Genomic DNA, 14,142 nt, shown 5'->3' with positions numbered 1-14,142 from the left:
TGGGGCTCCTCTTCCTGCAGCCGGGATTGCATGTGAGACAATCTGTTTTACTGAATTTGCCTTTGCCAGGGGTGTGTGTTCATTAGTAACAGTTACTGCACCAGTTATTTTGTTAAACATTTGCAATAGAGTTACAGCAAAGCCAACACCTTATTTTTTCTGTTACTGTATTTGAACTAACATGTATGAATGAATTGTGTTTTGGTTAATGTCCAGTAGTTTCACCAATCAAATTGCATCTGGAACCAGCGTCTTACATTTAACTTTAAAATAAGAAAAAGTTAGGGTCTAGGTTTTCTTCTTAATATATTTTGAGGGGATCTGGTACATAACAATCGAGAGAACAAGGAACAAAGGACAAAGAAAATTCCAGTTCAGGAACAGGCCCTTCGGCCCTCCAAGCCAGATCCTCTATCTAAACCTGTCACCTATTTTCTAAGGATCTGTATCCCTCTGCTCCCTGCTCATTCATGTACCTGTCTGGATACATCTTACATGATGCTATCATGCCCGCCTCTACCACCTCGACCGGCAACGTGTTCCAGGTACCCACCATCCTCTGTGTAAAGAACTTTCCATGCACAGCCCTTAAACCTTTCCCCTCTCACCTTGAACTCGTGACCTCTAGTAATTGAGTCCCCCTGGGAAAAAACTTCTTGCTATCCACTCTCTCTGTACCTCGCATGATTTTGTAGACCTCAATCAGGTTCCCCCTCAACTTTCATCTTTCTAATGAAAATAATTCTAATCTACTCAACCTACCTTCATAGATACTACCCTCCATACCAGGTAACATCCTGGTGAACCTCCTCTGCACCCTCTCCAAAGCATCCACATCCTTTTGGTAATGTGGTGACCAGAACTGTACATAGTATTCCCAATGTGGCTGAACCAAAGTCTTGTACATCTGGATGTAGGCTTGCTCACTGAGCTGAAAGGTTCATTTTCAGACATTTCATCACCACACTAGGTAACATCTTCAGTGAGCCTCCGGATGAAGCACTGCTGATGATTCCTGCTTTCTATTTATATATTTGTGTTTCTTTGGGTTGGTGATGTCATTTCCTATGAGAATGTCATTTTCTAAGGTGATGTCATTTCCTGTTCTTTTTCTCAGGGGGTGGTAAATCAGGTCCAAGTCAACGTGTTATTTGATAGAGTTCCAGTTGGAATGCCATGTTTCTAGGAATTCTAGTGCGTGTCTCTGTTTGGCTTGTCCTGGGTTGTCCCAGTTGAAGTGGTGTCCTTCCTCATCTGTATGTAAGGAAACTATTAAGAGATGGTCGTGTCATTTTGTGGCTAGTTGATGTTTATGTATCTTGGTGGCTAGTGTTCTGCCTGTTGTCCAATGTAGTGTTTGTTATAGTCCTTGCATGGTATTTTGTAAATGACATTGGTTTTGCTTGTTGTCTGTATAGGGTCTTTCAAGTTCTTTCAAGTTATGTATATCACAAACAACAGTGGTCCCAACATGGATCCCCGTGTAATACCACTTATCACAGGATTCCATTTTGAGAAACTCCCTTCCATTACTACTCTCTGTCTCCTGTTGCTCAGCCAGTTCTCTATCCACCTAGCTAGAACACACTGCACACCATGTGACTTCATTTTCTCTATCAGCCTGTGTCTCCATCAGAGAGGAATTGACATTTTGTGTAATGTCTTACTCACTGACATTTTCGCAGTAATGCTTGTGAAAATATAGGTCTGCTCTTTTTAAGTTAATGTTTTCACCGGCTATAGAAGCTAAAAAGGGTCTTCATCGTAATCAATTGAAATAACAGCAGCTAGAACTCCACCTGTACATTAGCAAGACTGAAAGTCACAGATAAAGCATGCGATGAGTCGAAAGCTACACAAACATCAGTTTTACTTGCAGTCAGAGATTTACAATAAAAATAAAATGAAATTGTTTAATTCAATTCACCTTTTTTGTCATCCTGGTGACTAAATTCTCCAGCGAACAGATAGTGTGTCATTGCTTTTAATTGTGAGGAAAGGTTACAAAAGTTGGGCGAGTTTAATTTAGGATGAATATGTTGAGATGATTTCCTGAAGTGTTCGTCATTACAATGGGAGCTTGGAAAACGAGTCTTGACAAAATGTTCACTGTGGGAAGAGGAATAAAAAACCTTGGACCAGGAGCAATGTTTTAATCTCAAAGATAATAAATCTAATGGCATGGGTTACTAGGCAACCCAGTGACAGAAGGCTGTAATAATTGGTTTAATACACAACTGGTCGTGCTTTGTTGAGAGACAATTGAGTAAAGTTAGAAGATGTTGAGGGGGATTGATCTATTTAAAAGGGACAGTTTTGAAGGTCCTAATAATCTTCCTACTCTTAAAATTCTTATACATTAAAATGAGCAAAAATAAGTTGCAGTAATCAAAACGGAACAATAAGCTTGCATTGCCCTATTCTAGTTTCCATTTCCAAGCTTATCTGAGCCACCTTATATGATTGACTATCAGACATCTCCATCTCTCAAAGACTCGATGGACTCAATCTTTTAAAGTTCTGACCGCAATTAGTTATTAAAGGCTAAAATGTAGGGCAGCACAGTGGCTCAGTGGTTAGCACTGCTGCCTCACAGCGCCATGGACCCAGGTTCGATTTCAGACTCAGATGACTGTCTGTGTGGAGTTTGCACATTCTCCCTGTGTCTGTGTGGGTTTCCTCCCACAATCACAAAGATGTGCAGGTTAGGGTGAATTGGCCATGCTAAATTGCCCCGTAGTGTTCAGGGGTGTGTAGATTTGGTGCATTAATCATGGTTAAGTATACAATAGTAGCAGAATGGGTCTGGGTATGTTACTCTTTGGTTTGGGCTGAAGGGCCTGTTTCCACACTGTAGGGATTCTGTGGTAATAAATATGAGTAATCCAGTCTCTGTTGATAATGCTCCATAATTAGCTGCATCCTGGAAACACATTTGGCCTCAATTAAAATGTACATGCATCTGGGAGTTCTTGTATATGCTAGCTGTTCAATTGATATTCAGTAAATGGATTTGCCTCTCTCTGTAGGCAGCTCATCAATAAACTGTTAGATTCTCATCATCTAACTGATCCGATAAAGGAGTAAGATTTAAATAAATGAGCAAGGTACTGAACACCTGTATTGAAGAAATTAATTGTTATAGGACATTGTTATGCCACTGGGGGATAATTCCAGGCATTATTGGACCTTCATTACATTAGAACACCACTGTTCCTATGGAATTATTTGGGAAATAATCTGGCTCGTTTACAGAGAGTTTGAAGCAATAAGTTAATTATTGTTGTATAAACTGAGCTGCCACCTGACATTTATACATAAGTGGTGGAACATTGTGAGTATTTTCTTCTCGTGTGATCTGGGATTCACTTTAACTTAATTCTAAGACTGAAAGGAAAGCTGTTATTAAAAGGGAGGCCTGTTCTGACTAGCTCCTAACCATAAAAAACCAGAAATTGCTGGAAAAGCTCAGCAGGTCTGGCAGCACCTGTGGAGAGAAATCAAAGTTAATGTTTCGGGTCTGATAACTCTTTCTCAGAACAGCCTTTTTTCTGATTCACAGCATCTGCAGTTCTCTCAGTTTTTATTTATCTTTGATAATGTGCTCAGAATTTCATAGAAACGCTACTGTGTCGAAATAGGCCATTTGTCCTAATGAGATCACACCAACCCTCCCATGAGTTTCCCACCCACACCCAATCCTTTATATTTACCCCTGACTAATGCACCTAACCTACACATCCCTGTGACACTACAGAAAATTTAGCATGGCCAATTCACCCTGACCTGCACATGCTTGGAGTGTGGGAGGAAACTGGAGCACCCGGAGGGAACCCGCGCAGACATGGGGAGAATGTGCAAACTCCACACAGATAGTCAGCTGAGGCTGGAATCGAACCCGGGTCCCTGGCGCTGTGAGGCAGCGATGCTAACCACTGAGCCACTGTGCCATGTTGAAATGCTTTACATTAAGTACAAAACATAATACTTAGTGAAGACAGTTAATGAACAGTGTGCTTGCTTGGGAATACTGGTTCATAATCCAAGATGGCGGACAGGAAAAATATCTGGCTGTAAGAGCTGCTCCTTTTTTTGAGATATTTTAGGTGCTTGAGGTGATTTCCTCGAATTCCAGGAGCAGCAATTACTGTTTTTTATGCTGTTGCATTGTTTTGGAAGTTTGGAAAAAAAAGTCAAAACAATAGCAGTTTAAAAGGGAGAACAGACAAAGGAAGCGCATGGTGAGGACAGTGCAGGAGAGAGAGAGAGAGAAAGAAAGAGAGAGAGAACAAACGAACAAACGAACGAATCTGCACAGTTACTGCCTTTGCTGTTTGAATTTGTGTATCACTGGATATCGGAGTGCATCTGGGAAAGTTCACAAACAGTGAAATTCACAACTAATCTTGGAGGAACTGTTGGGCGAAGTTCACAACACAGAATCAGATAAGTTAATTGTTGTTTTAAGTCTGTCCAAGAGAGAGGCTGCAGTAGTGAGTATAGTGGATTCTTTCTTGATTATATGTTTTTGGAGATAAGTCTCTTGATTAAACTTAAAATACAAGCCATAGCTATTAATTTAACCTGGGGCAGTGTTTGTAGAGGAATAAGACAGTTATTTTCTGGGTCTGTAGATTGTGAAGGAGCAAAAATGGCCTTTGCAGTGAGATGTACTTCTTGTCAGATGTGGGAGTTTAAAGAGAGTTTAAGGGTTACTGCGGATTATATCTGCCATAAATGCTGTTGGATGCAAATCTTATCAGATCGAGTGGATCGGTTGGAGAGACAGATAGAAGCAATGTGGAATTTGCAACAGCAACAGTATGTGATGGATGGCAGTTATAGGAAAGGGGAAAAGTCTCAGATACAGTGAGATAGATGGGTTAACTCCAGGAAGGGTAAGAGAGATAGGCAGCTAGTGCAGGAGTCTTTTGTGGATATACACATTTCAAACAGGTATGCTGTTTTGGAAAATGTAGAGGGTGATGGATTCTCAGGGGAACGTAGCACAAACAGCCAAGTTCCTGGTATTGAGACTGGCTCTAAGCAATGAGGGATATGTCGGCTTCCAAGAGATCAATTGTATTAGGGGATTCTGTAGTCAGAGATACAGACAGATGTTTCTGTGGCCAGCAGAGAAAAAGCAGAATGGTGTGTTGCTTCCCTGGTGCCAGGATCAAGGATGTCCCAGAGAGGGTGCAGAATGTTCTCACGGGGGAGAGGGGCCAGCAGGAGGACATTGTCCACATTGGAACCAACGACATTGGAAGGGAAAAGGCTGAGACTCTGAAGGGAGATAACAGAGAGTTAGGCAGAAATTTAAAAAGGAGGTCCTCAAGAGTAGTAATGTCTAGATTATTCCAGGTGCTACGAGCTAGTGAGGGCAGGAATAGGAGGATAGAGCAGATGAATGCATGGCTGAGGAGCTGGTGTATGGGAGAAGGATTCACATTTTTGGATCGTTGGAATCTCTTTTGGGATAGAAGTGACCTGTACAAGAAGGACTAAATTGGAAGGGGACTAATATACTGGCAGGGAAATTTGCTAGAACTGCTTGGGAGGATTTAAACAAGTAAGATGGGGGGTGGGACCCAGGGAGATAGTGAGGAAAGAGATCGACCTGAGACTGGTACAGTTGAGAACAGAAGTGAGTCAAACAGTCAGGGCAGGCAGGGACAAGGTAGGACTAATAAATTAAACTGCATTTATTTCAATGCAAGGGGCCTAACAGGGAAGGCAGATGAACTCAGGGCATGGTTAGGAATTTGGGACTGGGATATCATAGCAATTACAGAAACATGGCTCAGGGATGGGCAGGACTGGCAGCTTAATGTTCCAGGATACAAATGCTACAGAAAGGATAGAACGGGAGGCAAGCGAGGAGGGGGAGTGGCATTTTTGATAAGAGATAGCATTACAGCTGTACTGAGGGAGGATATTCCCAGAAATACATCCAGGGAAGTTATTTGGGTGGAACTGAGAAATAAGAAAGGGATGATCACCTTATTGGGATTGTATTATAGATCACCCAATAGTCAGAGAGAAATTGCGAAACAAACTTGTAAGGAGATCTCAGCTATCTGTAAGAATAATAGAGTGGTTATGGTAGGGGATTTTAACTTTCCAAACATCGACTGGGACTGCCATAGTGTTAAAGATTTAGATGGAGAGGAACTTCTTAAGTGTGTACAAGACAATTTGCTGATTCAGTATGTGGATGTACCTACTGGAGAAGGTGCAAAACTTGACCTACTCTTGGGAGTAGGGGACTGAGGCGTCATGGGGGAGCACTTTGGGGCCAGCGACCATAATTATATGAATTTTAAAATAGTGATGGAAAAGGATAGACCAGATCTAAAAGCTGAAGTCCTAAATTGGAGAAAGGCCAATTTAGACAGGATTAGGCAAGAACTTTCAAAAGCAGATTGGAGGCAGATGTTCGCAGGTAAAGGGACGGCTGGAAAATGGGAAGCCTTCAGAAATGAGATAACAAGAATCCAGAGAAAGTATATTCCTGTCAGGGTGAAAGGGAAGGCTGGTAGGTGTAGGGAATGCTGGATGACTGAAGAAATTGAGGGTTTGGTTAAGAAAAAGAAGGAAGCATATGTAGGGTATGGACAAGACAGATCGAATGAATCCTTAGAAGAGTATAAAGGAAGTAGGAGTATACTTAAGGGGGAAATCAGGAGGGCAAAAAGGGGACATGAGATAGCATTGGCAAATAGAATTAAGGAGAATCCAAAGGGTTTTTACAAATATATTAAGGACAAAAGGGTAACTAGGGAGAAAATATGGCCCCTCAAAGATCAGCAAGGCGGCCTTTGTGTGGAGCCATAGAAAATGGTAGAGATACTAAATGAATATTTTGCATCAGTATTTACTGTGGAAAAGGATATGGAAGATATAGACTGTAGGGAAATAGATGGTGAAATCTTGCAAAATGTCCAGATTACAGAGGAGGAAGTGCTGGATACCTTGAAACTATTAAGAGTGGATAAATCCTCAGGACCTGATCAGGTGTACCCGAGAACTCTGTGGGAAGCTAGAGAAGTGATTGCTGGACCTTTTGCTGAGATATTTGTATCATCGATAGTCACAGGTGAGGTGCCAGAAGACTGGAGGTTGGTAAACGTGTTGCCACTGTTTAAGAAGGGCGGTAAAGACAAGCCAGGGAACTATAGACCGGTGAGCCTGACCTCAGTGGTGGGCAAGTTGTTGGAGGGAATCCTGAGGGACAGGATGTACATGTATTTGGAAAGGCAAGAGCTGATTCAGGATAGTCAACATGGCTTTGTGCATGGGAAATCATGTCTCACAAACTTGATTGAGTTTTTTGAAGAAGTAACAAAGAAGATTGATGAGGGAAGAGCAGTAGATGTGATCTATATGGACTTCAGTAAGGTGTTTGACAAGGTTCCCCATGGGAGACTGATTAGCAAGGTTAGATCTCATGGAATACAGGGAGCACTAGCCAATTGGATACAGAACTGGCTCAAAGGTAGAAGACAGAGGATGGTGGTGGAGAGTTGTTTTTCAGACTGGAGGCCTGTGATCAGTGGAGTACTACAAGGATCGGTGCTGGGTCCTCTACTTTTTGTTATTTACATAAATGATTTGGATGTGAGCATAAGAGGTACAGTTAGTAAATTTGCAGTTGACACCAAAATTGAAGGTGTAATGTACAGCAAAGAGGGTTACCTCAGATTACAACAGGATCTGGACCAGATAGGCCAGTGGGTTGAGAAGTGGCAGATGGAGTTTAGTTTAGATAAATGCGAGGTGCTGCATTTTGAGAAAGCAAATCTTAGCAGGACTTATACACTTAATGGTCAGGTCCTGGGGAGTGTTGCTGAACAGAGACCTTGGAATGCAGGTTCATAGCTCTTTGAAGGTGGAATCGCAGGTAAATAGGATAGTGAAGAAGGCATTTGGTATGCTTTCCTTTATTGGTCAGAGTATTGAGTACAGGAGTTAGGAGGTCATGTTGCGCTGTACAGGACATTGGTTAGGCCACTGTTGGAATATTGCATGAAATTCTGGTCTCTTTCCTATCGGAAAGATGTTGTGAAACTTGAAAGGGTTCAGAAAAGATTCACAAGGATGTTGCCAGGGTTGGAGGATCTGAGCTACAGGGAGAGACTGAACAGGCTGGGGCTGTTTTCCTTGGAGCATCAGAGGCTGAGGGGTGACCTTATAGAGGTTTACAAAATTATGAGGGGCATGGATAGGATAAATAGACAAGGTCTCTTCCCTGGGGTAGGGGAGTCGAGAACTAGAGGGCATAGGTTTAGGGTGAGAGGGGAAAGATATTAAAGAGACCTAAGGGGCAACTTTTTCATGCAGAGGATGGTACGTGTATGGAATGAGCTGCCAGTGGTGGAGGCTGGTACAATTACAGCATTTAAGAGGCATTTGGTTGGGTATATGATTAGGAAGGGTTTGGAGGGATATGGGTCGGGTTCTGGCAGGTGGGGCTAGATTGGGTTAGGATATCTGGTTGGTGTGGATGGGTTGGACCGAAGGTTCTGTTTCCTGCTGTACATCTCTATGACTCTATGTCTAACAGCTGATTTTCGTGCTGTCTCTTGAAGTGTATTGTTGACTGACGTCTATCAAGATGGCGACAGTGTAGGATGCACCAGCCAGTGATCCTCTGCCCCCCACGTTCTTCTTCTTTCTTTTGTTTTTCTGGCCAACGTGATGGCATTATTTTTTTCTTCTCTTTAAACTTGTAACTTTTCTTTTTATAGATATTTTATTGGAAGAGAGGATTTTGAACAGAATTACAAAAATTACAACGTAATAAACCAACAAAAAATCTTACTCTTCATATATATCAAAAAAAGACAACAAAGCAACAACACAAGCAAAACACAACTACACTCATGTACAAAATAAGCAAATCAATAAAAGTAGTTAATAAATAGATAAATAAAACAGCTCAGCACAACAAAATATTAGCTCCCGACCTCCCAGAGCATTGAGTAATACACACACATTTAATCGAAATTCTTCCTTCAAGGACATCAAGTTCACTAAACTGATTGTCATGGTGATAGAAAAGCCCTAGTTACTATGGCAGATAAATCTACATCCAGATAATCCAAAAAAAGGCTGCCATTTCCTCTAACAAGTTTCCGTTTTCAGTGTACTGTAAAAAAGTCCAAAGGAATATGTTCCATGATTAGCCTATACCAACCCAACAGACCTGGGGGCTTTCAGAGACCCAACACATTAGAATATCTTTCCTTGCGCAAAAAGTGAGAATATTAAAAAGCTTTTCCCCATGAGTGTTTAGAGAAGATTTACAGTATTAGGTAGACCCAAGACAAGAGAGATAGGGTCCATCTTAACCTCAGTCCTTCAAACCCACTCTATAACTCCTGCTGGAGCACTCTAATATGTATGGAGCCTGTGGCAAGACCACAGACAATGAGTGAGTGCCAATGCTTATTTAACACTTAGGACATAATGAAGACATTCCCACCTTAAATTGTGAGAGGTGGTTTAGGGCCAAATGGGCCCAATGCAAAATCTTCAGCCGCGTGGCATGGGTTATTTTACAGATCAAACTCTTCCTCACATTTTCGCAAATGTCCCCCACTCCCACATAATACATAGAAATCTCAACCCCTGGCTTTCTCTCCAGATCCCACAGAGCCGCTCAATGTCTTCTGAGAGACGACCCCTAACATAGGACAGAGAGCACTAACAGAGAGAGTACTTTCAGCTTGAAGCAGTCTCTTCTCCATAACAGAACAGCAAGGGTTGGTCAAAAACGTGGTTCCTTTTTAAATAAAATCCCTGACCGGAAAAATCGAACAAGGTCTCTGCTAGCTAAACCACACTGACAGGTTGTTTGGTCAAAGGACATCATTATTTCATCTTCAAATAAGTCACCCAGACAGGATGTTCCCCGAGCTGCCCAAAGCTTAAATCTGAGGTTTGTTATCACTGGCTGATACCCCGGCATACCAGCCAATGGGGGAAGAAAGGATGTTTTGGATGCATTACCCTCACTCTGTCTGTGGGGAGAGGGGGAAGGGGGTCCCAGACTGGAAGAGGGTGTGGGAGGGGGGGCGTCCCAGACTGGAAGGGGGTGTGGAGAAGGCTGATCCCAGAGTGAGGGGGGGAGTGGGGAGGGGGGTCCTAGACTGGAGGGGGGTGTGGGGAGGGGGATCCCAGACTGAGGGGGGTGTGGAGAGGGGTGTCCCAGACTGAGGGGTGTGTGGGGAGGGGTGTCCCAGACCGGAGGGTGTGGGGAGTGGTGTCCCAGACTGGAGGAGGGTGTGGGGAGGGAGGTCCCAGACTGGAGGGGGGGTATGGGGAGGGAGGTCCCAGACTGGAGGGGGTATGGGGAGGGGAGTCCCAGACTGGAGGGGGTGTGGGGAGCGGTGTCCCAGACTGGAGGGGGTGTGGGGAGGGAGGTCCCAGACCGGAGGGTGTGGGGAGGGAGGTCCCAGACCGGAGGGTGAGGGGAGGGGTGTCCCACACTGGAGGGGGTGTGGGGATGGGGGTCCCAGATTGGAGACGAGGCCTTGAGTTTTGATCTCGGTGTGGTCTGGAGCTGGGGTGAAAGGACTGGAATTCGAGTAGTTTTATTCCCTTTTTATTCTAATGCTGAACATTTACTTGTTATTCTTTCAATTTTGTACCAAATACTCAAGCCCCTGTACCGAGGAGTCTTGTGTCTAAGATGGCTTCATTAGGGGGGACATTGCAAACTTTTCACTGGGCTCACTCCAGTGCACGTGACAATGAAGCTAATTCTATTCAATTCAATATTCTGCTCGCAGTCTCCCTGTGGCATCCTATCACCTATCACCCTTTTTTATAAAGGCAAAGTCTTCAACAATAGCACTACCTCTCGCTGAGTCAGGCATTCAGCTGATCCAATATCACTGATATTCACCCCTTAATGTCAGCCTGGGCTCCCTGATTGGACCAGATCAACAGCCCCACTCAGGGGACTCATATTCTATGAGGCCTAACTTGTTACAATCACTGGTTACTAATGCATCTTTGCTAGCCATGACCTCTGTACGTGATATGTGGTGTTGCTGAAGTCTCCTCAGTGTTTGCAGTCCTGAGTGGTTTCTTAACAGTCTTACTGATGTCACTTCCTGTTACCTGTTGGTTGAAGATGGTGTCCAAATCTTACTGACGTCACTTCCGGTTACCTTCTGGCTGAAGATGGTCTCAAAGTCTTACTGATGTCACTTCCTGTTATCTTTTGACTGAAGATGGTGTCCATGCCATGTTAGTGCATTTGGAAATTCAAACTGAGCTAAGTTGAGTATCGTTTCTCCTCTGTTGGCTTCACATTCCTGTCCTCCATATTACAGTGAGTGGGGAAGGCATCAGGAAGATTATTTCCTTGTTGGGGTCCTTTCAAGCCAGCTGAGGTCCTCATTCAACCTCTGACGCTGGCTTATCCGCGGCAGGGGCATGTGGAGGACAAGTGGGTAGACCCCATGATGTCAAGCAAGAACATAGCAATGTATGGCGTAAGAACAGGCCCTTTGACCTACCATGCCTGTACTGATCATGCTGCTGTTCTAAACTAGTCCCATCTGCCTGCACATCTGTACCTCCTATTTCCTGCCTGTTCATTTGTCTGTCTAAATGCTGCTTAAATGTTACTATCTTGTCTGTTTCTACTGGAGCACATTCCAGAAACCCTCCACTATCTGGGTAAAATAAACTTTTCTAGCACTTTTCCTTGAAACTTTCCCCCCTCACCTTAAACTTAAAGGGGTGGCATGGTGGCTCAATGGTTAGCACAGCGCCAGGGACCTGGGTCCAATTCCAGCCTCGGGCAATTGCCTGTGTGGAGTTTGCACATTCTCCCCATGTCTGTGTGGGTTTCCTCCGGGTGCTCCAGTTTCCTCCCACAGTCCAAAGATGAGCAGGTCAGAGTGAATTGGCCATACTAAATTTCCTGTAGTGTTAGGTGCATTATTTAGGGGAATGAGTCTGGGTGGATTGCTCTTTGGAGGGTCTGTGTGGACTTGTTGGGCCGAAGTTTCTACACTGTAGGGAATCTAGTCTTATGTCCCTTGTATTTCACATTTCCACTCTGAGAAACAGACTCCAACTATCCGCCCTAACCATGCCTCTCATGTATGTAGATACTTCTAATGGTCATTCCTCAGCCTCTGATGCTCTAGTGAAAACAATCTAACTTTGTCCAACCTCTCTTTAGAGTCAATGCACTCCAATCCTGGGAAACCTCTTCTGCCCTTTCTCTCGAAAGCCACCACATCCTTCTTATGGCGTGGCAACCAGAACCATGCACAATACTGCAGATGTGGCCTTAATAAAGTTTTATAGCTGCAACATGACCTGCCAACTTTTATACTCAGTGCCCTGAACAATGAAGTTGAAAATGCGTTGCTGGTTAAAGCACAGCAGGTCAGGCAGCATCCAAGGAATAGGAAATTCGACGTTTTGGGCATAAGCCCTTCATCAGTAAAAGAGTTTCTGTGCAGAGGAGATGACCTGGGGGGTGCAGTGAGAGAGGGACTCACTGAAATCCTTGTAGAGGGAGGAAGAGAGCTTCTTCAAGGAAGGCATCCTTGCAAGAGGATTCGCAGAAGGTTAAAATCTTCGGGTAAAAAATGAGGTCTGCAGATGCTGGAGATCACAGTTGAAAATGTGTTGCTGGTTAAAGCACAGCAGGTCAGGCAGCATCCAAGGAATAGGAAATTCGACGTTTCGGGCATAAGCCCTTCACTGAACAATGAAGGCAAGCAAACCTGAGCAATGGACTTGGCGGAGGGGAGTGAGGAGGGGCACGTTGTAGGACAACAGGAGAAGACAGGGAGGATGGAGAGGCAAGGCTGGGAAGGCTAAAACCTCGAGTAAGAAAGATTTAAATCAGAAATATTTGGAGGTCAGGAGTGATAATGAAACAAGAACAGGCCAGTATTTATTCTCTGAGGATGGTAACACAGGGAACTCTGTGCGAGATCTTCTGTTATTGACTTTTAAAATCATTCATTTATGGCTCCGCTATGTAATTGAAAATAAATAGAGTGGAGAGATGTGGCTAATCATATTGCGATCAATGTTTGACCATTCAAGGATATTTAATGAAATTCAGGCTTACCAGCAGAGAAGCATTAATTGCCTTGTTCAATGAGCATGTATTCCCCCAGCTCTCTGTCCAATTTAAAACTGTAACATAGCCATTTCAGAACTCTTCTGTCTTGGAACAGCTAAGCAATTGTAAAGTGACAAATGTGTCAGATGTATGATCCTTTTAGCCATGCAGAATGAGTTGCAAGTACTTTAAAGTTGTACCATAAAAGATCAGGGAATTAAGAAGATGAAAATAATTGTGTGAAATTGAGAAAGATGTAAAAATGCATATGTTACGCTGAGCATCAGGAATCAGCTTAGACAGCAACCTTTACTGAGAATTTACAAAAACAATTTATTGAATGAGTTCTTATTCTTGTTGTGAGCACTTGGGTCTTCACACAAGCTCAGGCCAGATTCAGAAACAATGTGTACTAACAATCTCAGAAGTCACAAGACACCAGGTTATATCTGATTAGATTACCTACAGTGTGGAAACAGGCCCTTCGGCCCAACAAGTCCACACCAACCCACCGAAGCACAACCCACCCATACCCCTTCACCTAACACTACGGGCAATTTAGCATGGCCAATTCACCTAACCCATCCAACGGGTTTATTTAAAATCACACATTTTCAGAGCGCTGCTCCTTTGTCAGCTGGTGCTCTGAAAGCTTGTGATTTCACATAAACCTGTTGGACTATAACTTGCTGTCATGGGACTTCTGACTTTGTCCACCCAGGGACCCAGGTTTGATTCCAACCTCAGGTGACTATCTGTGTGGAGTTTGCACATTCTCCCTGTGTCTGCGTGGGTTTGCTCCGCGATTCTCCCACAGTCCAACACTGGCACCTCCCTATCATTACTAACAATCTGTACATAGCAGAAAGTGAGGACTGCAGATACTGGAGATCAGAGCTGAAAAATGTAGGGCAGCAGGTCAGGCAGCATCCAAGGAGCAGGAGAATCGATGTTTCGGGCATAAGCCCTTCTTCAGGAATGAGGAAGGTGTGCCAAGCAGGCTAAGATAAAAGGTAGGGAGGAGGGGCGTTCGGAAT

This window comes from Hemiscyllium ocellatum, chromosome 20 (genome assembly GCF_020745735.1).
Source record: "Hemiscyllium ocellatum isolate sHemOce1 chromosome 20, sHemOce1.pat.X.cur, whole genome shotgun sequence".
In the NCBI taxonomy this organism is placed as follows: domain Eukaryota; kingdom Metazoa; phylum Chordata; class Chondrichthyes; order Orectolobiformes; family Hemiscylliidae; genus Hemiscyllium; species Hemiscyllium ocellatum.
Note: the sequence above shows the minus strand (reverse complement) of the source record.